We start from the raw sequence: 21,644 nt of genomic DNA, 5'->3' as shown, positions 1-21,644 counted from the left end.
TGGCCTTAGCAAAGAGGCAATGCATAGCACATACACTGGCTCAGTAGGAACCCTGGGTATGATACCCCTCTCTGACTCACTCATATAATAACAGGGATGCTTAAAATGACATAACCTGCTCTCAAACATGTACAGGGAGTGTAGTATGTGCATCCAACAGAGGCAGCCCTGCAGCACCACCTGAGGCATGAATGCCATGTGTTAAGCAATGTAACACCATGTAGTATATGCAAACTTGATGACCCTGACTAACATCCTACCCTCACCAAGCATGATGCCACAATATGACGATGAGATGATCAATTGCAATAATTGGCTGAAGTATTGCTGTTAGTCAAAGGGGATCCAATGTGTGCCAGCCTGGGATGACATGCTGAGCATGACATGATGCTCCACCTGCTAGGGGTGGTGTGCACCTGTCAGTCCTGGCCATATGGATACTGGCAAAGGCTGTTGTTACCCACAGCGTGCCTTGAATAGGTAAGGCTCAAAACACAAACCCACCTCCATAGGTATCACAAGGGATAACAACCTAGATGCAATGCTACCCAATGCCAGAAGTCTAAACAGCAAGATGCATGCAGTCTAAACTCCCCCAGTATGGAGAATGTTGATATCTGTCCTGTAACAGAAAACTGGGTCAAGGCTCACAACAGCACCCTAACACTACCAGGTTACACCTCATACTGTGTTGTACAGCCTCAAAACATGGAACAAGCTACAAAAGAAGGGTGACTAGCAATAATTGTTAAGGATAACCACACCCCCATGTTGGTACCACAACAAGAAGCAGCATGGACTAGCCATGGTCAAGTAACAGTGGCTAAAACTGCCTCCCAGTTTATAGCCTGCTACAGACTACCGTCCTAACACCAGGAACTGCACTTGGCCTATGTTGGAATACATGAATATATCAAGCCCTCCAAACCACATTATATTGGGTGACTGAAAATACCCAAACATAGACTGGGAGCATTATTCTAGCTCCAGCACTGTAGGACAAAAGTGCCCAGAATCCATAAACCAAAATGCCCAGGAACAACATACCACTCCCACAAGAGGGGTAAGCATACTGGATGTGATAATCAGCAACATGGGTACTGGATGGCAAGATGAGAAGTGTATCCCTCACTGGTAAGACCATACCATAGAGTAATCACACCGGATATACAGATCCTGACCACAGTCCCTGGCCAGAAAACCACAGTGAAAAACATGTGTAAAGCAAAAGTTGCACTCATCCAAACTGATGTGGAATCCATTAAAGGCCCTGTGCAGGTGCAAAATATGGGCCACACCTCAGAACCTGTTATACAGGCATTCCATGAACACTGCCAAGAATGCATGGATTATGCAATCCCAAATAAAACCAAGACACAATGCCATACACACAGGCATCTGGCATGGTGGACTCCAGCCATTACCAAACCATGCAAGAGAATGAGGAAGCTACTACATGATAGAGCAAACATAAAAAGGGAAGTAATCACTGATCAGTAGTATGGCAATAAAATATGTCCACTCATACAATCCACTAAGGCCAGCTACAACAAGTTGAATCTGTGAATCTTGAGGCAATGTTACACCTGCCCCATGTACACAGACAACCTTCACCTCCCCCCAAGAAATACAAATATATGTGAGAGATGCAACCATTTATCCAAACCGGAGGCTGAGCTCTCTCAACTCAGTACTGTCAAAACTAGTCAGGAGGAGAAGGTAACCACACAAACCCAGTCTCACATAGACCTATCACAACTGCAAACCAAAGACATAAACACAGAAAAACATTCCCGGAGGCCCTAATTACAAACACACGACATCAACAGAGGCCTCCAAAGCAGACACCCAAGCAACCACTACCTCCAAACATACCACATGCAACACATAGTACACAAAGCTGGTGTGCCAAACAGTCACAGGCCAGAAGGAGAAACAACATGCCTGATACAGTTGTAATAGGTGACTCCATAGTCAGACACACTGCTGTCCTGCTCACCAGACTGAACAAGGGAAAGGGTACAGTAAACTGCCTGTAGTATGCTACAATACGCCACATAACACAAGTACGCAGGTCACCCCAAAGCAAGTAGAAATATGATGCAGTCATTGTCCATGCCGGCGTGAATGACCTGAGATGTACCTCCCCGGACTACATGAAAAGAGACATAGATGAGCTCTCCGATTATGTAGTCCAGGCCGGTATGACACTGACCATGTGCAGCATCCTACCCTTACCAAGAATTATGCCACAGTACAAACACAGAATGATCAGCTTTAACAAGTGGCACAATTACTGGTGTCATTCCAAGGGGATCCAATGTCTGTCTGCTTGGGATGTCATGCTTGACAAGCCACGCTGCTGTGCCAGGGATGGCTTGCACCTGTTACCCCTGTGCGTCTGGATATTGGATAAGGCTCTTGCCACCTCCATAGAGCCTTTTGTAGGCAAGGCTGAAAAGACTAACCCACCTCCCTAGAAAACATAAGTGGAAAGAAACATAAGGGTAATGCTGCCCAATGCCAGACGTGTAAACCTCAACATGCATGCTCCCGAGGCCCTCCCCAGTATGGAGAACATTGATGTCCATGCAGTGACAGAAACCTGCAGCAAGGCTCCTGACAGCACACCAGCACTACCAGGTTATACCTCATATCATGCGTTATGGCCCCAAAACCTGGACCAAAACATAAAAGGAGGGGGAGTATCCATATTCAGCATAGACACCCACACGTCCAGGTAACTGACAATGCACAAAGCATCGGAGACCACTCATGTGCAACTAACCGTAGGCAAAACTGCTGTACAGTCTGTAGCATGCTACAGACCACACTCTCACATACAGGAACCCCACTCAGCCATCCTGAAGACACTGGACAGTTTGAATGTCTCACCAAATACCAAACAAGGTACTCACAAATTACCACATAGGTGGTAATCCATTATGTATGGAAGGAGTAATCAGGGACCTAGGGACACAAGTGGACAGTAACCTGTCATGTGACACTCACATTGCCAATGTGGCTAGGAAGACTGTCTATATTGGACACCGTATCATGAAAGGATTCACATCTACGTCAACAGAGGTCATTGTGCCCCTATACTGTTCTCTTATCAGACCCATAATCTAGTACAATGCCTCATTTGGGATGTACCTTACCCGACACCTGCAGCAGTTGGAAAGACCTCAAAGGTACCTCACCAAGAGGATAAAGGGTCTCAAATATTTCTCATATGCTGCCTGGCTGTAGACACCCCAGCTGTATGCAGTCACATACTGCCTACGCAGAGGCGTTGCATGCCTGTTGTACAAGGCCATGTCCAAAACAGGAGTAATGGACATGCTCCAACCCAGAAAACCCAAATCCATCAGAGCTGTGAGAGTGAGAGATGTCAACCTCAACACATAATGAAATAGGATGTGCTGGAGGGACAGATACATAACCCAGAGGCTCCCTACACCCTGGAATGAAATCCCACTCCATGTTAGGCAGAGCCCCTTACTGACTCTCTTCAACAGGAATCTTGCCAAGTGGATGGATGATTGTAGATATACACTGGGGGTCTTCACTGTGTCATGTCCAGACAGAGGCACAGTAAAGTAAATCATAAATGGCCATAATATTCACATAGCAAGGGGTGGAGAAAGCCACTCACACTCTGGCTAGGCTTAGAAATGCCATAGGGTGGATAGCCTAGTATGAACCTATGAACCTATGAAGATACAAATTGTACAGGACACTAAGGATAATCACAAGGCTTTCTTAACTGATGGCAGGAACCTTGTTGGGAATTCAGAGATATGCTCTGAATCACTCAATTACAAACAACATACCGAACACACACACATATTGCCAACATCCAACCTGACAGATGCAATGCAACCCCCACCCCCCCAAATGCAAAATATCTATCCCAGCAGAGTGCTGGCCCCCTGTCATTGCAGATGCTGAGGTAACAGCCAGCATCTACAAAGCAAAACACACAGCATCAGTGGTATGAGCTGGTGTCCTGGGCTGAGTCCAACATGGACTCCAAGAAGAATGGAATGCCAAATAAAATTACTGCTCAATGTCAGCCTTACAACAGGATATGTACCCAAAGAGCAGTGTACAACAACAGTGGTCCTTCTCCACAAAGGTGTTGCCTGAATGGATACTGCAAACTACCACCCCAGAATGCTGACAAGCTTGGTCTGCAAAGCTATGGAAAGGATCAGCATGTACCTCAGACATAAAGATATTGGGGACCTACTGGCACTGGACCCTACCCAGTGTTGCTTTCTTAAGTGCAGATCCTGCCCCTTAAACATGTTTGACTCATTTGAAACAGTCATTAAGGTCATTGATGAGGGGAGTGTGGTCCACACAGCCTAGCTGGACCTTGCAAAAGGCTTCCATACAATACCCCAACATGTTCATTATAGATAAGCTCACCAGCTTAAATATAAACCCCTATGTCAGTAGAGGGGTTGCAAACCAGACCAAGGACAGAACTGACATGGTCAGAAATGCTGCAGCCATGTCAGACTACAAACCAGATACAACTGGCATCCCACAAGGCCTGGTCCTGGGACCTCCTTTGTTTGGTATATATGTCCCATAGGTACAGGCCAACATGGAAGGACTGTGTCTGAATAAGTTTGCAGAGGACTACAAACTGGCCACCATATCTGACCCTCCAGCTGACACAAGCATCCCACAAAAGGGCCACATAGAAACAGAAAACTGGTGCCATAGCCATGCCAGCAAGCTAATTGCAGAAAAGTGTATAGTCAACCCCTGTGGATATACAGTAAGTGCCCACCAATTACCACATAGGTGTTAACCCATTAAGTACTTAAGATGTAATAAGAGACCTGGGGACACACGTTGATAGATATCTTACATTGGACAAGCATGTAGTTGTAGTGGTTACAGAAACATACCATATACCCACCTAATCATGAAGGTAGTCAGATCTAGATCAGGGGATGTCATTGTGGCTCTGCAGTCATCCTTCATCAGCGTCACAATTGACTACAATGGCCCCTGTGGGATGTACCTCAGCAGACACCTCCATCAACTGGAAAGACCCCAAAAGTACCTCACCAGGAGTATCAAAGAGCTTGAACAGATGCCATGTGTTGCCTGATTAAACAAACTGCAGCTCCACACACTGCCATACTGCCCGCCCAGAGGCAAGCTGTGCCTGATGTATAAAGCCATGTCCAAGCTGGAATCAATGAACATGCTGCACATTGTACAATCTGAATGGCAGTGAGCTATGCACATGAGAGACCTGAACCCCAGCACTGAGATACATAGGACAAGCTGTACTGAATGATCCATAACACAGAAGCCACCCCCACTCTTGAGTAAACTCCCAGTACAGGTTAGCCAGAGAGTCACCCATCGACTCTCCTCAAGAAGAATCTTGATGAGTGGATGGGAGATGTTAGGTTTACCCTGGGTATCACTGTTATGTCACAGGTAGACGGAGGCACAGTATACTAACCATGGCATATGTCATGGCAAACTCCAGTTACAATGTGTGTCGAAGGACAAACACACTCTCTGACTAGCATTAGAAATGGCCTAGGGCACATCGCTAGTGTTTGCCAATGTCCACCTATGTTGTGGAATACACTACCAATGTTGGACAAGCCTGGTTTAAGTAGTCCATATCGGAACATAATGCAACATGGTCATATGTGCCCAACTGGCCCCTAAACAGTCTGTTGTGCTCACTATGAAAATTTAAAGCAGTGATAGGACTAAAGCCCAGGATACTGTCCACCACAGTGAAAGTAGTGAACCAGTACACTATATAGTACAACAGTGTTAGGTCAGTATGAAAGGATGTTGACAACTGTATGCAAAGTATCCCATGCAAACCCTGCAGGCACAGTATAATCCCTGTTGTGTTCAGACATGAAGCAGTTGGCCAGTAAGTACACAACATGACACCCAACACACAACCATAAACGTGAGATATTGTTGAAGTTCACACTCATCCACAAATGTGGTGGACTGCAGAGTTCAACATATGTAAAGCTCACACTGGGCATGCTCGCACACTTTGATAAATGAGACATATGTCAGCCAACATGCTATGGAAAGGCTGAACTGGGCATGCTCACACACTTAGGCCATATCTCAGTTTAGCAGTTGGCCACACATATCTGGTATTTGTACGTGTTATTCCAGGAACCAACCACATTACAGCAATCTGCCCAGTGCACACTGTTAAATAACTACAGAGACATAAGTGATATAGTGGATCCCTCTCATATTCAAACATCTTCCACAGATACACAAGTTGTTCATAGAAACAGGGAATGCTATGGCAAGAAAGACCTGCAAACAGTCTATCAGCAACAAATATTGTGCATCTGACAATTAAACATATGGGTGTAGAGGTCAGTACTAGGCTGTTTGCCCTAGGGAATGAAAGCTTAGCCAGAGTGTGCTTGGCGTCTGCATCCCCTGTACAGTAGGCTACTGTGCCACTGTAAAGTAGGTCACATAAGGCACCGTTTGAGCCTAGTGTGCTGTGCCTCCATCAAGCAGGGACACAGTGGAGATCCCAGGGGTTGAATTTGCTATGCCACACCCATGTTGTTGGTGTGTGCTGGAAGAGGGTTGGTGAGGACCTCTAACAGTAAGTGGGCATCAATAACAGACTGAGGGGAGCCTTATCTGCAGTGTCTGGACAATTTCACTGTCAACACTTTGTGGTGATGATTATGAGGGATTGAAGTGTCGTGCCAGTACTGTTCAGAGATGTCCTCCCTCTGTGGGCTACTGCTCTGCAATGTATTAGCTCACTCCGTCTGTTGGACAGCTCATATATGGCTGGTGTACACCTGACAGGGTGTCCTGTTGTGGAGGAGTCATAGGTATATTTGGGATAGCATGATCAATGCAAACCTTCCACATGCTCATAGAATGCAATTGTCAAGGATTATGCAGAGTGGCCTGTATACTCCCCCAGCATGGGTCTTTTGAAGTCTTCCACCCCAGTCTTCACAAGTGCAAAGTCTGCTTTTGATAAATACACTTTGTTTGCAGTGACAACCTTGCCTGGGGGTGGGAATGGGATATGGATGTCCAGGGAAAGGTGGGTATGGTCAGATATCAACAATGGTGGTCTACCTCTGGTGTGGAACAGTGAATACCCATGTTGCAGATGGTCAGGTGCAATATGTATTCCCCCTTGTGGCTGTGGTGAGTGGTCCTGCCATAGCACATGGACTCACAAATTGTAGTGGCTGTAGGGTAATGTTGTAGAGGCCTGAGTAGTTCCCACACAACATACCTGTACCTGACGTTAACAACTGGAATGGTGTATGTGAACACCTTCATATCTTGGCACTGTTCCCAGGGAAGCAAAGTGTGTGTCCCGGATGTGGGAGGGGTGGTCTGAACTGGTTGTGTTGTGTGTTACAGGTCCTGTGGTCACGAAGCATGGTATAAAACATAACCTGCCATGTGTGTGCAATTACATGTGTGAGAGAACTGACCCTTTTGGCAACCAGTACAATACACCGGGGGGGTGGAAGTAGGGTGAGTGCAATTACATGTGCGAGAGAACTGACCCTTTTGGCAACCAGTACAACACACCAGGTGGGGGGTGGAAGTAGGGTGTGTGCAATTACATGTGTGAGAGAACTGACCCTTTTGGCAACCAGTACAACACACCAGCGGGGGATGGAAGTAGGGTGTGTGCAATTACATGTGTGAGAGAACTGACCCTTTTGGCAACCAGTACAACACACCAGGGGGGGTGGAAGTAGGGTGTGTGCAATTACATGTGTGAGAGAACTGACCCTTTTGGCAACCAGTACAACACACCGGGAGGGGTGGAAGTAGGGTGTGTGCAATTACATGTGTGAGAGAACTGACCCTTTTGGCAACCAGTACAACACACCAGCTGCTACATATTCCAATCTCTACACAGAGATGATGTCAGCACCCTACAAGTACAGCAGAAGAGGGCAAATCTCCCAGTAATGCAAATAGCATGCTCTGCTGCTGCATCTCTCACTACTGTCATAGCACAGTTAGTTATGGCTTTGAATTCCACACATGCACGTTTGTTTTTGTCACACAGAATGCCCATGTGTGTGGGTTGTTGTTCACAATAATGCATGACATCGATTAAACCAGTAATGGCAATGGACACAAATGATGTATGTGTGTGCCAAATACACATATGTACCTGTGACCTTCAATAGTTCCCATGTCTGATGCCTGCCACATGTGAATACATGGTATTTGCACTGGATAACATTATGACTGTGGTCTTCTGTGCGGGTGCTGCATGTGGTATGTGTATATACAGTGTGAGTTGTATATGGTATCATCCTAGCAGCGAGGGATACACATCTGGTCTGGGGCATATAGTCTACATGTTGTTGATGAACAGGTGCTGCATGTTTTCACCTGTTGTGGGAGTGGTAACAAGTTGATCCATAGCAATGCAGTGACTACATGATAGGAACCTTTCAGCTAGGGTGTTGTAGCTACAGTAATTCATCAGCATTCAGTAATACTTCAGCATTCTTGGTGAGAGTATGATGCCAACCAAGGTCAGGGTTATACCAGCCTGTGCCACATGCTCAGAGAGCCCTTCTATGTTCCCTATCATGTAGTCCAGGGAGGTACATCACAGGTCAGCCATAGTGGCATGGACAATGACTGAGTCATATGTATCCATGCCTCTGACTGACCTGTATGCTTGTGTTATGTGGTGGATCATAGTGCCCCATGGGCATATCACTGTGACCTTCACCTTGTCCAGCCTGGTGAGTAGGACCTCACTGTACCGGACAATAAAGGTACCTAACACAACTGTAGCAGGTGTGTTGTCTAGCCGTACAGGCTGTGACTGTTTGGCACACAGGATTTATGTGCTATGTGTTGCATGTGCTGTGTTCCGGCTTAACTTATGCCTGTGTGCCAGCTGCAGAGGTGTCTGCTGCTCAGGCAGGATGCTATTCTGAGGCTCCATGAATGCCCCAGAGTGTTCATGTGTTTGGATTGCTGTCAGTGTAGGTCTACATCAGACTGGTATTGTAGTCACTGTAGTATTTCATGCCACCTGACAGGTTATGCCAGTACTGGGTTCAGAGTGCTTAGTCCCCAGTTTGGCTATGTGGTTGCATCTCATACATGTGTTGTACGTCCCTGTGTAGGGGAGAGGGTTGACTGTGTACATGTGGCAGCTGTGACATTGCCACATGGCTCACATATTCCACAACTGTACCATAGAGGTGACTGACAAGTGACCTTTGCACATGCTACCATAGTATTGTGATTACCATGGTGATTAACAGCACATAGGGCCAATGGGGAACAAGGTACAGAAGGTGAGTATGTGAGGGTGTAGTGCCTGTGATTAGTTACCACTGGCATATATGACTGCTCACGTGGTCAAATACCAGGTAAGTCATATGCAATGTGTCACAGGCAACGTACATGCGAACAGGACAAACAGTGACATTCTGTCAAGTGAGACATGGACATACACATAGTAAGCTATACAGATGTCACTAGGAGTCCACAGAAGCTCTGTAAATCTGCATTGCAGGTGGGATCAGTGTTCCAGGGTAACTGCAAGCAAACATGCATGCAAACAAAGCTGCAGTAAGCAGGGCTGCATGTAGTCCATTGTACAACAAACAAGCTGTACCACTTCCAGTAGGTAACAGTGCAAATATGCAGGCACTATACACATGTACATGGAAATACACATGTCAGATGGCCAGGGTCCAGTCTCAGCACACACAAGTGTACAGACCATGTACCATCAGGATGTACAATAACCGGATGGAAACCCAGGTGCTCATACCTGCAGTAATACACGTCAAATAACAGATACTGAGCCTTCACTCAGTGTTTCCATACTTAATAGGATGTATGCTACCTGTCCTGCCACCACAGTATCCCTGACATTTATGGGAACTCTCCCTCCTTTGAAAGTTAGTTTTGTGTGTTGGGGCTATCTAGCATGGTATGAGATGTGAGCTTGCAGTGCTAGGGTGCTCCTGTGTGTCCTGTACCAGTCGTGTAGTACTGCAAACATATCAACATCCTCAAACATCTGCATTGCAGAGTCCAGTGTGGGCAACATGCCACTTGCAGTTTACATGTCCATCATTGCGTATCAATATTTTCATTACCTTATCCCCTGTGCTACCTATGTATGTAGCCTTCTGTTGACATCCTTACCACCAGTATGTCAACATGTGCAGATGATACACTATGGTACTTACCATGGGTGTAGAAAACAGTACAAGACAATCATACCCTTACTGCATCAGGCATGCTGGGATATACCCACAATTATATCAGCACACAGTACTGTTAACAACATGATACTATTACTACACATCTATGTAGTCACCCTGTGCATCAGCAACATGTTAACCTGTACCTGCACTGATGTTACAGATTGCAGGAGGTGGCACAGTTTCATCATATGCACAGGCTGTGAACTTGGTATGCCTGAGTCTGCCACTGATACCACCAATTGAGTTGTATGTGTATGTGTGTTGGTGAGGGACAGCAGTACAAGATGGGGTAATGTTGATGCAGTGTGTGCGTGTATGCGGTAGCCCTAGGTGTTGTCAATTCGCATGTGTGTATGGATGCACACAGTTCCACCTCATGGCTGCCATATAACGGTGTTTGTGGACAGCCACAGACTGTACCTGCCAGGTCATACAGATCAGTGTCTCTGGCCATGGACACGGTACCTGTGCCTTGCAGGGGTGCTACGGACTGTATCCGGTACCAATCCAGACTGGGTACTGTCATCAGAAGCAGGTGTTCATTGACTGGACACAGATCCCTGTTGGGCCTGTCCAGAGCCACATGCACATGGTCTCCTGGGGTGGTCTGATGACAGCACAGACCCAGCATTGCTGGGGCTGCTGCTGGCACTATGGGGGCGGCCGTGGCCCTGTTGTCATCCGCGACGACTGCCAGCTGCTGCTGTTGCTGGCATACGCCCACGTCGACGCCTCAACCATCCACCATTGCCCTGGCTCATGGACATGTAGTTGTGAAACTGATCTAATATGGCCCCACAACGTCTGTCTATGACATCGGTGAAATTACGGATGGCAGCCACAGTGTCACGCATACTGTCAGTCATGGCTGTGTGACATGCTTTCAGCTCCCTCAGACCCTGTCTGGTGTACCGTTCCATACATGACTGTGCCTGCATGACAGCCCGAAACATAGCTGAGGTTGTAAGACCTCTGTGGGCACATCTGACAGGGGCAGTATGCCCACGGGATGCTGCCACGAGAACCCCTGGACATCTGTCTGTGTGGTACCATCTCAGGGCCATGCCCATGGCTGCTGTGTGGGGAAGCATGTGCCACAGATAGCACATTACCCTGGTCAATGCCCACTGTATCCTGTCCATCACCTAGGGACATTGGTGACAAAGGGTGTATTGGCAGGATGATTGTGCGCATTGATGGGGTTGACAGCTGTGTACTGTCAATTGGCTGACCAATGACGGACCCTGGCACACCTTCCTGTGCCATTACACAGATGTCATCATTATCAGTACCCGTGGCACCTGATTCAGGTTCCCTGCTGCATGACACCAGAGCAGCACCAGAACCTGTGGTAGGGAAACAGGAAACACAGTTTACAATGCCTACACAATGTTACTAGTGATGCACACATGCACAGGTGCACAGGTGCACACATGCAAGCATGCACACATGCACACATGCACAGGTGCACACGTGCACACATGCACGCATGCACACATGCACACATGCACAGGTGCGCACATGCACACATACACACGTGCATAGGTGCACACATGCACACATGCAAAGGTGCACACGTGCACAGGTGCACACATGCACAGGTGTGCACATGCACACATACACACATGCACACATGCACACATGCACAGGTGCACACATACACACATGCACACTTGCACACAGTTGCACACTTGCACACAGTTGCACACTTGAACACTACTCAGTATGCGAGATATCAACACACAGACACAGACACACCTGCATGCATACACAGAGCACTACTAAGTGAGCCTAATACTACTATTACTATCAAGACTATTAAAGGTATTGTTAATACACACTCATCAGCATGGATAGGCTGCATTGCTGTTACACCGGAGGGACATGCAGAAGTGAGGAAATTAATGTCAGTGGGCACAACTGTGCCATTGTTACTGAGTATGATACAGGTCAGTAGTACAACAGTTGCCTTTCACAGGTCAGCTGCTGATATTGAGAATATCACACTTGCACATTAAATACTATGATGACAGCTACAAACCAAGGACACACCTCACACATGCATTAACCACCAGTGTACACAACAATCAACTATACATATGGCATATTACCTGCACGCTTGTAGTCTTGGTGCTGTGTGGCTCCAGCCTCCATCATAATGCAGGTCTGCTGCTGTTGTTGTTGTTGGCGGGCTGGAGCCACAACACTTATGAGTAGTCCCTCCAGTCTGGTGAGTGGGGGATGTGTAGCCACACCTCCACCTGTGGCAACCTGTTGCCTGTGGATATCCAACGCACGCTGATGGACATTTCTGATTAAATCACTGCAGTGATGTCGTACCTGCTCATATGTCCTATTATGCGTGCCTATGTCATTTACCCGACGGACCAGGTCTTGCCACAGTGCAGCCCTCTCCTGCTGATTCTGGCTGGTGCAGGAAAAGAGTATTGCATAATCCTGCACCAGGCTCTGGTGTATTTCCTCATCCTCAGCTGCAGAGTATGCTGGATTGCACTGGTGAACCATGGTCCTGAAAAAGGAAATGAAATGATATCAGCAAAATATGTCAGCAGAATTTGGCACACATACTACACATGCTACTCGACTGTTGTGATACAACATATCTCACATATATAGCATCTGTCTGTCTATTGGTGGATACACATGTAAATGGCCAGGTATCAGTGCTCAGCCAACAACTGTGCAACAGTACCTGGCACACTCCATACGACATACTACCAAACCCCAGCAGTCAGAACACTGATTCAGGTCCAAAGCACCTCTTCACTCTGGGGGTTTGTATCGAGGTACTGTATGGGGTACATCATCAACTACTGTGATCTGACCACAAACTAATTGTCCTGGATATACATATCCCACCTCCACCACCAGCACAAATGACTACAGTGAATAACATTTCAAACGCAAACTTTACACTTTGTAATACTGAGATGGTATCCTTTAAGCCCACTGGGCCAGTGGAAGACACAACCCACAATGCTGACTCCTTCACAAATGATGTCTACAGACATCTCCAAGAATGCATGGATCATGCAATCCCATATAAGACCAAGACACTCTCCACAAAGGGAAAGCATCCTGTCTGGTGGACCCCAGCCATAGACAAATTGTATAACAAAAGATGGAAGCTACTACAAGACAGAACATAATTCCATAAAGGGAAGGCATGTCTGATCAGCACTAGTAAAGAGCTATGTTCTCTCATACAAACATCCATGGGCAACTTTGAGAGGGAAATCACCAGGGACACTACAGATAACCACAAGGCCTTCTTCAGTTATGTTAGAAACCTGGTCAGAAACCCTCCAATATGCTCATAGTTAGTACACAACAACAAATAATTCACTGAACACACAGATATTGGCAACATTGTGGCAGACAGGTTCAGTGCAAGTTTCCCCCCTCCCTCTCCCCCAAAGTAAGACATACTTATCCCAGCTGAATGTAACCTCCCTGTCATCACAGATGTCCAGGTGAGAGCCGCCCTCAGAAAAGCAGAAAACACAGCATCAATGGGACCTGATGGTATCCCGGGTTGCATGCTACATGAACTCCAAGAGGAGATAAACACACATATAGAAGTGCTATGTAACACCAGCCTGACTACAGGATATGTACCTGTACACTGGCGTACAGCAGCAGTGGTTCCACTCCACGAAGGAGGCACCTCTACATACCAATACAATACAACACAATACAATACAATACATTACAATACAATACAATATGCTATTGCCCCTGGGACTACAGCAGCATACTGTTCTGCTACCCTGACCATTGTGACACATGTGATGTGATGGTACCTGCTCCTGTCAAACAGTTACACAGGGTGACTCATATGGCATATTACCTATCTGACTAACATTCAGCAGGGGTATGTGTGACATGTACTCATGGGGAGTCATGCTTCTTAACGCTGTGTGGTTTATTGCAGGGTATGTCTTATCTGTGGGTAGGAACCTGTACCTCCACCATGTGCTCTCTACTGCAGTGTCAAGGACGACACACAGCAGTCATTTAGGTTGTGGATGGTGTGAGGTGTTACTATGGTTGTTGGACATCTGTCATGGGTGTGACTTAAGTATGTAAAACCAGGAGTGGTAACCTCTATGTGGGTAGTATATGTGTACTCTGTGGTGTTGTCAGTCACTGTGCATTGGTTATGTGTTTGAGTGCATTGTATATATATATATATATATATATATATATATATATATATATATATATGTATATATATATGTATGTATACATATACACATATATATATATCTCAATGTACATATATTGCTATAGATATGGAGAGGGGGGGTGTGACAGAGAGGGGTGAGAGTGACAGAGGGGTGGGACAGGGGAGTGTGAGATAGTCATATACAGTCATATCTGTAGATAGTCAGATCTGTCTGTCTATGTATATGTATCTACATATATCTATATCTGTATGTGTGTATTACATATATATGTTTCTACATATTCTATCTATCTACATCTGTCTATGTATTCCTATATCCCTCTCTATGTATGTATACATATATGCATATTTTTTATATATATATATATATATATATATATATATATATATATATATATATATACATACATACATATATTGACATACATACGTATCCATATGATAGATAGGTCTATCAACATGTTGTTTACAAAACTGTAAACACACAATAACATACTGCTAAACATACATAACTGTGAAACATACTTTGTACATTGCACTACAACCTACATTCAACCTACATTGATATGTGCCCATAGATGCCCTCACATACATATGTATGTACAGCCTTCACTGATAGTTGTTGTATGTCCCCTGCCCTATGCACGTCTTCATATACATATGGATACAGACTAATGACACATATGGAGGGTTCACAGTATGTAGACTTTTAAAGTATTACTTTACATTACCTGTGTTTGTCACAGCTGCTTGCGTTGCCGTTTGGTTTGGTGTCCTGCTGCTGCTCCAGTTGGCAGATGTCAGCTTTCTAGTCGGTTTTGATGAGTGTTTTTGTTTGTGTATGTTTCTCTCTCTCTCTCTCTCTCTCTCTCTCTCTCTCCCTACCTCCAGAGGGTGCAGTGAAAGTATTGCAGTGTGGACTGGGAGTACAGCATGCTTTTGTAGGTATCTGCATATGTCCATGTGATGGCCTCTGCACCAATTGTTAGCCAGCATTTGCTAATTGCATGCAGCCTGTTGTGTACTGATTGCAGTTCTCACTGTGATTCCAGGACAGTGCTGTAAAAAGGTATGTGAGATAGGCGTAGCCCTTTCAGAGTTTAAGGGCAGGGACCATGCTGGTATGCTGTGGACACTGTTCTGTGAGTGTAAAGGTTAGTATCTCTCTCATATTTCTGGCTGTGTTGTAGATTAATATTTCTCCATTCATTTCTCCAGTTTACTGTACTAAGTGTGTATGTACACTGACATCTAAGACTACTACTACTGTTAATGTGGGTGTGTGTGCTTTCCTGTGGGATATGTGGTGTAACTGGTATATAGCAGTGGCTCTTGCACTTTGTTGCTATGGCTTCAATATTTGCCCTTTACATTCACTACTTGTATGCCTGCTAGGTGTCTTGACTGTAGTGTGTTGCTGTGGCTTTCCTATTTTCCATGTATATTCACACCTTGGAATGCTTGCTATATCTGCTAGGGTGTTACTGCATGCAGTGTGGTCTGGCCATGGTGTGGGCCTTGACATCTATTAGGGTATTTGAGTATGCTGCTGAGCAGGCTCCAGAGACTCTCAGGTGCATCTTTTATCTGCCTCATGGAATGGTGCATATTAGTGGGGTACACCCATTAAATTGCCTGGTATTCTGCAGTTGTGACTGTGGGTTAGCATGAGCATATGTATTACTACACTATTTCTGACGTGCAAGTGGTGCATACTTTCAATACTTCATAGTTACCATTGCATGTGTTGTAACACCTTTCTGCCTACTGTTTGTACATTTCACAGGGAGTCTGTGTGGCATCCTTGTAACTCATTCACTGTTGCTATGTCTAGGCTCTTAACTATTCAAATATGGCAGTGTCAGACCTCTCAAGTGTACTGATATTTGCAGGATGTCCACATTTTTGCCTCATATTTTGGTCCATATCTCATATACAGCTTTTTCTGGCAAATCACTCTGGGCTCAAGTGAGACTATAGTGACAAACATTTCAGTTTCAGACTTCATACCCTTCCAAACATCCAACATAATGCAAAACGTGTTACTCTCTCAACTGTCTAAGTTTGTTGGAGCAATATTTGGAATGTGTCCCTGTTTTTGGGCCTTTGCTCCACATTTTTTATTACTTAGTCCAGATGTGTTGCTGTAAGAGGTTGTGGGGTATGGGCTGTGATTATCCTGCTGTGAGTATGTGTGTGGCTTGCAAGGTGCTACAGTGACATTATTACCTACTAGCTACCAACTAGCATGGCTGTTTCTGTTCACACACTACTATTATAGAAATCCACTACATTTGACAGTAAATATACATGACATGCTTTGTGTACTACACATCCTATATTCCCTTTACATTCATTCCTACTATTACATGATATATTTATTGTAGCACAATGTTCTTATATAGCAGTCATGGCTTAGTGGTAAGTCATGCAGACTACTGTTTCCAAGGTCCTGGGTTCGGGACTGACAGTGGGATTTTATTTTGCTTTTGAGCAGACTACAGGCCTTGTCATTCAGAGTGACTAAGGCACTTTTAAGCAGTTGTAACCGGGTTAGCACTGGTTTGCGTGGAGCTCACGCGTATGCACTGGTATTCAGCTCCACGCACACCCGCTTACAACTGCTTAAAAGTGCTTACTCTTGCGCACACCCGCGTTAATTTCTTTGAAAGAAATGAAAACGGGGAGACAGGAAAGTGGTGAAAAAGGGGTCACAAAGAGGGTAAGACAGCAGGGAAACAAGCTCGGGTTTTGCAGGAGGGATGTAGGTAAGGCCCATAGCTGCCCATTTCTTCATCAGCAACAGCTGTGCAAATGTTTGTAATTCGGTGTGACATTTGAAACCTTCCACCCCTGAGAGAGGTGTAAGGACAGCAATAATACTTGTTGTACAGCCAATTGTAATTGACAGTTTCCATGTCCAGCAGACGTGTGTGCAAAATGGGCAGCTATGTATGGAGCGTAATTTTTTTGTGGGTACAGAGTGCCCTTTTTTTTTTTTTTCAGGTGAGAGTGGTATGTCAGGTACAGGAAGTCAGTATAGCTGGGGAGGTGGGTTGGGTAGGTTAACAGACAAGACAAACAAGATGCACACAGGGGCGATGTAAGACACATGTGGGGGGGTTACACAATTGACGGGGATGGATATTTGGATATCTAGAGCCTATGAGCCCACAGATGGCAACAGTGGAACTGATATCCCCACCCATGGGCAGTTGCCACTGTGCCTTCACTGCTCAGGACGGGGCTGTGCTGGGGGCTGTGTAGGCTGGGCAGCAGGCATGCCCATTAGTTGTGCCACCCGTGCCTCAAGCTGGCGTAGGGGCCCAAAAACAGTGTCCTGGATCTCCCTACGCACCACAGTCCGGACATTATGGAGGGTGAGTGGATGTTCTCCTCCAGCCACACTTCCAGAGGGGGGACGAGCCCCATCCCCTATAGCGCTTCCACCCGCAGGTGGCACAGGGCCACCAGAGGAGGGTCCGGCCTGGGCACTACTGCCAGGTGCACTCGCCAGCTGAGGAGGGAGAGGTGGGTCCACTGGAACCCACCTTCCCTGTCTTCCTACGTTTTACATTATGTCATGACAGTTTGGGTTAGTAACATACAATACCATTCACAATTAGTTGTAACAGCATGCATTAGTATTCCCATTAACCAAACACCCAGATATTCAAACCATTGAACAGCAAGCATAACACATGCATATTTTGAACAGCAATACACAGTCCAACAGCATGCAGGGTTGATTGATGGCAACAGGCCATCAGGTTTGGATGTATGAACAGGGCAGATGCATCAACGTACATGCAAATATGTATGAACCAACAGGACAAATGTCCAGGGGTGTTAATTGTGATTCCACATACCAATTTCACGTGGAATGGATTATACGTGGTTATAGGGTAGGGTGAAGAAAATTTAATTAACAACTTCAAATACCAATACATATGCTGTACATTTCTAATAGCTGCAGATATATACATACTACAGTTCTGCCTACAGTTTCCTATGTGATAACTACTTCAAGTTGGTGATAGGAATGTTACTGCTACATCAATATACATTTTCATTTTTATTCATACACATTCATATCTGGCTCTGTTCAGCTACATCATCCTGCTACATTTGCTTTATATAGCTATAGACAACTGTGGATGTTTGGTATTTCAGACAACCATACTATCTGCATATTGCAGACTGAGAGCAACATATCCAGATTTTGGGATACACATTCCAGCTGCAGTACCGTTTTCAACACATGTTACTGTTTGGTTCTGCCTGTCACATTCATTTCATTCTGTACTGACTGCAGTATACTTTATTCAGGAGTTATTACTACTTTATTGGTGGATTCATAACTCTTTCTCACACTCTCTCACTTGTTTTATTTTTACAATTCAGGATGGTACTTAATTCTAGGCTTTATTGACATGTTTTACCTGTAGTTATAACAATCCTTTCCAACAGTCTCACTTCTGTCATGTTTCTGTATTTCAACAGAAATATATTTCACACATTTGTTTTACTCAGCTTCTGCAGCTGTACTTTTCAGCCTGCTGCAGGTTATGTACTATTATATTACAGGTGGGACATCTTTATTTCAGACTTGTTTCATTTTTATGTTTGGATTACAGGCTGCATCACACTTTTGTAATCAGGCAATACTTGCATACCCTCTTACACTGTTACTTGCACATTTTATTAATTAGTGACTACACTGCACTCTTTTGCTAACTGTCATACTTATATATTTATTTACAGTTACAGGGAGAGAATTACTGACCTGCATGGTGGCGCAACATTGCCAGCCTATCTCCATAGGTTCTACGGTTCGCAGAACGGACACCTGCAGCTGTAATATAAATAAAGTAATATTGGAATACACATCTCCATAATATCAGCTAGGTTAATTTCTTACATAAATAATTAGATGTAACTTACTCAGTAGTGGGGCGGTGGGCATATGCCGGGCCTCCTGGATCCAACGGTTCAGTTGGTCCTGCTTCCGTCTCTTCAGGTCCGCATGGTGGTGACGGACCTGCTCACCAGTCCTTGGTATCCCTGTGGCACTGGTGAGATCATGAGCCAACCGGTCCCACGCCTCAGCCTTATATGCTCCCCACAGGACCTGGCCCTGCATGAGTTGGGCCTCCTGATTGTGGACAAGGAGTCAAACCATGTATTTGGACTCCTCAATGCCCCACCTCTGTGCTCGGAAGCAACTACCCTCACCTACACCTGACATGCTGGCTGCAAGTTGGTTCTACAATCGGTTATGCTGTGTATTCCCTCCTATGGGGCTTATATATGGTTCATAGGTTCATAGGTTCATACTAGGCTATCTGCCCTAGGGCATTTATTAGCCTAGCCAGAATGTGTTTGGCTTTCACCACCCATTTTAAATTTATTTTGCTATGCCCTTTTTCGAGGATAGTATACTGTGCCTCTGTCTAACAGTGACACAGAAGTGATACCCGGAGTGAACCTACGATCTCCCATCCACTCATCAAGATTCCTCTTGAAGAGAGTCAATGAGGGACTCTGCCTAACCTGGACTGGGATTTTATTCCAGAGTGAAGGGAGCCTCTGGGTTATGAATCTGTCCCTCCAGCATGTCCTATTTATTTCAGTGCTGAGGTTCAAGTCTCTCAAGTGCGTAGCTCGATGGGATTTGGATTTTCTGAGGTGCAGCATGTCCATTAATTCTGGGTTGGACATGGCTTTATACGTCAGACACAGATCGCCTCTGAACAGGTGGTATGCCACTGAGTAGAGCTGGAGTTTCTTTAACCGGGCAGCATATGGCATCTGTTTGAGCCCTTTGATCCTCTTGGTGAGGTACTTTTGGGGTCTTTCCAGTTGCTGCAGGTGTCTGGTAAGGTGCATCCCAAAAGGGGCATTGTACTCAATTATGGGCCTGATGAGGGATGAGTAAAGAGGCATGATGACCTCCCCTGATCTAGATGTGAATCCCTTCATAATTAGGTGGGCTATATAAAATGTTTTTCTAACCACTTTGGCTACGTGGTTGTCAAATGAGAGATTGCTATCAACTTAGGTCCCCAGGTCCCTAATTACTTCTTCTGTACTTAATGGATTACCACCTATGTGGTAATTTGTGGGCACTTTGTTTTTGCCAAAGGGGATGACTATACACTTTTTGGCATTTAGCTTGAGGCCATGGCTCTGGCACCAGTTGTCTGTTTCTATGAGGCCCTTTTGGAGGATGCTTGTGTCGGCTGGAGAGTCGATTATGGCACCCAGTTTGCAGTCATCTGTGAACTTGGTCAGCCACAGTCCTTCCCTGTTGTCCTGTACCTCCGAGAAATATATACTGAACAAGAGAGGTCCCAGGACTGAGCCTTCTGGGACACCACTTGTAACTGGTTTGGAGTCTGACATGGCTCCAGCAATTCTAACCATGTGGGTTCTGTCCTTGAGCCAGTTTGCAATCCATCTAGTGACATAGGGGTTTATATTTAAGCTGGTGAGCTTATCTATAATGCCCAAGTGGGGTATTGTATTGAAGGCTTTTGCGAGGTCCAGGTAGGCTGTGTGGACCACCTTCCCCTCATCAATTACCTTGGTGACTGTTTCAAAGAAATCGACCAGGTTTAAGAGGCAGGATCTGCCCTTAACAAAGCTGAACTGGGTAGGATCCAGTGTCTGTAGGTCCCCAATATCTTTATTTATGAGGTCCATGATGATCCTTTCCATAGCTTTGCCAACCAAGCTAGTCAGGCTTATGGGGCAATAGTTTCCAGGATCCGTTGAGGCACCACCTTTATGGAGAGGGACCACTGTCTCTGTACGCCACTCTTTGGGCACATGTCCTGTAGTAAGGCTGAGATTGAACAGTAGTTTTATGTTTGGGTTTAGCTCTTCTTGGAGTTCATGTAGGACGCAGCCCAGGACACAGTCTGGTCCCATTGATGCTGTGTTTTTTGCTTTGGAGAGGGTGGCTCTTACCTGAGCATCTGAGATGTCAGGGGGGCAGCACTCTGCTGGGATAGATATTTGCCCTTTTGGTGGGGAGGGCAGGGGAGTAGTTTGCACTGAACCTGTCAGCTAGGATGTTGGCAATGCCTGTGGGTTCAGTGTATTTTTTGTCATTTTGGACTAATTCTGAGCATATCTGGGAATTACCACCCATG

Source organism: Protopterus annectens, chromosome 2.part2, assembly GCF_019279795.1.
Source record: "Protopterus annectens isolate FY-2018-M chromosome 2.part2, PAN1.0, whole genome shotgun sequence".
Lineage (NCBI taxonomy): Eukaryota > Metazoa > Chordata > Ceratodontiformes > Protopteridae > Protopterus > Protopterus annectens.
This window is presented reverse-complemented; position numbering follows the sequence as displayed.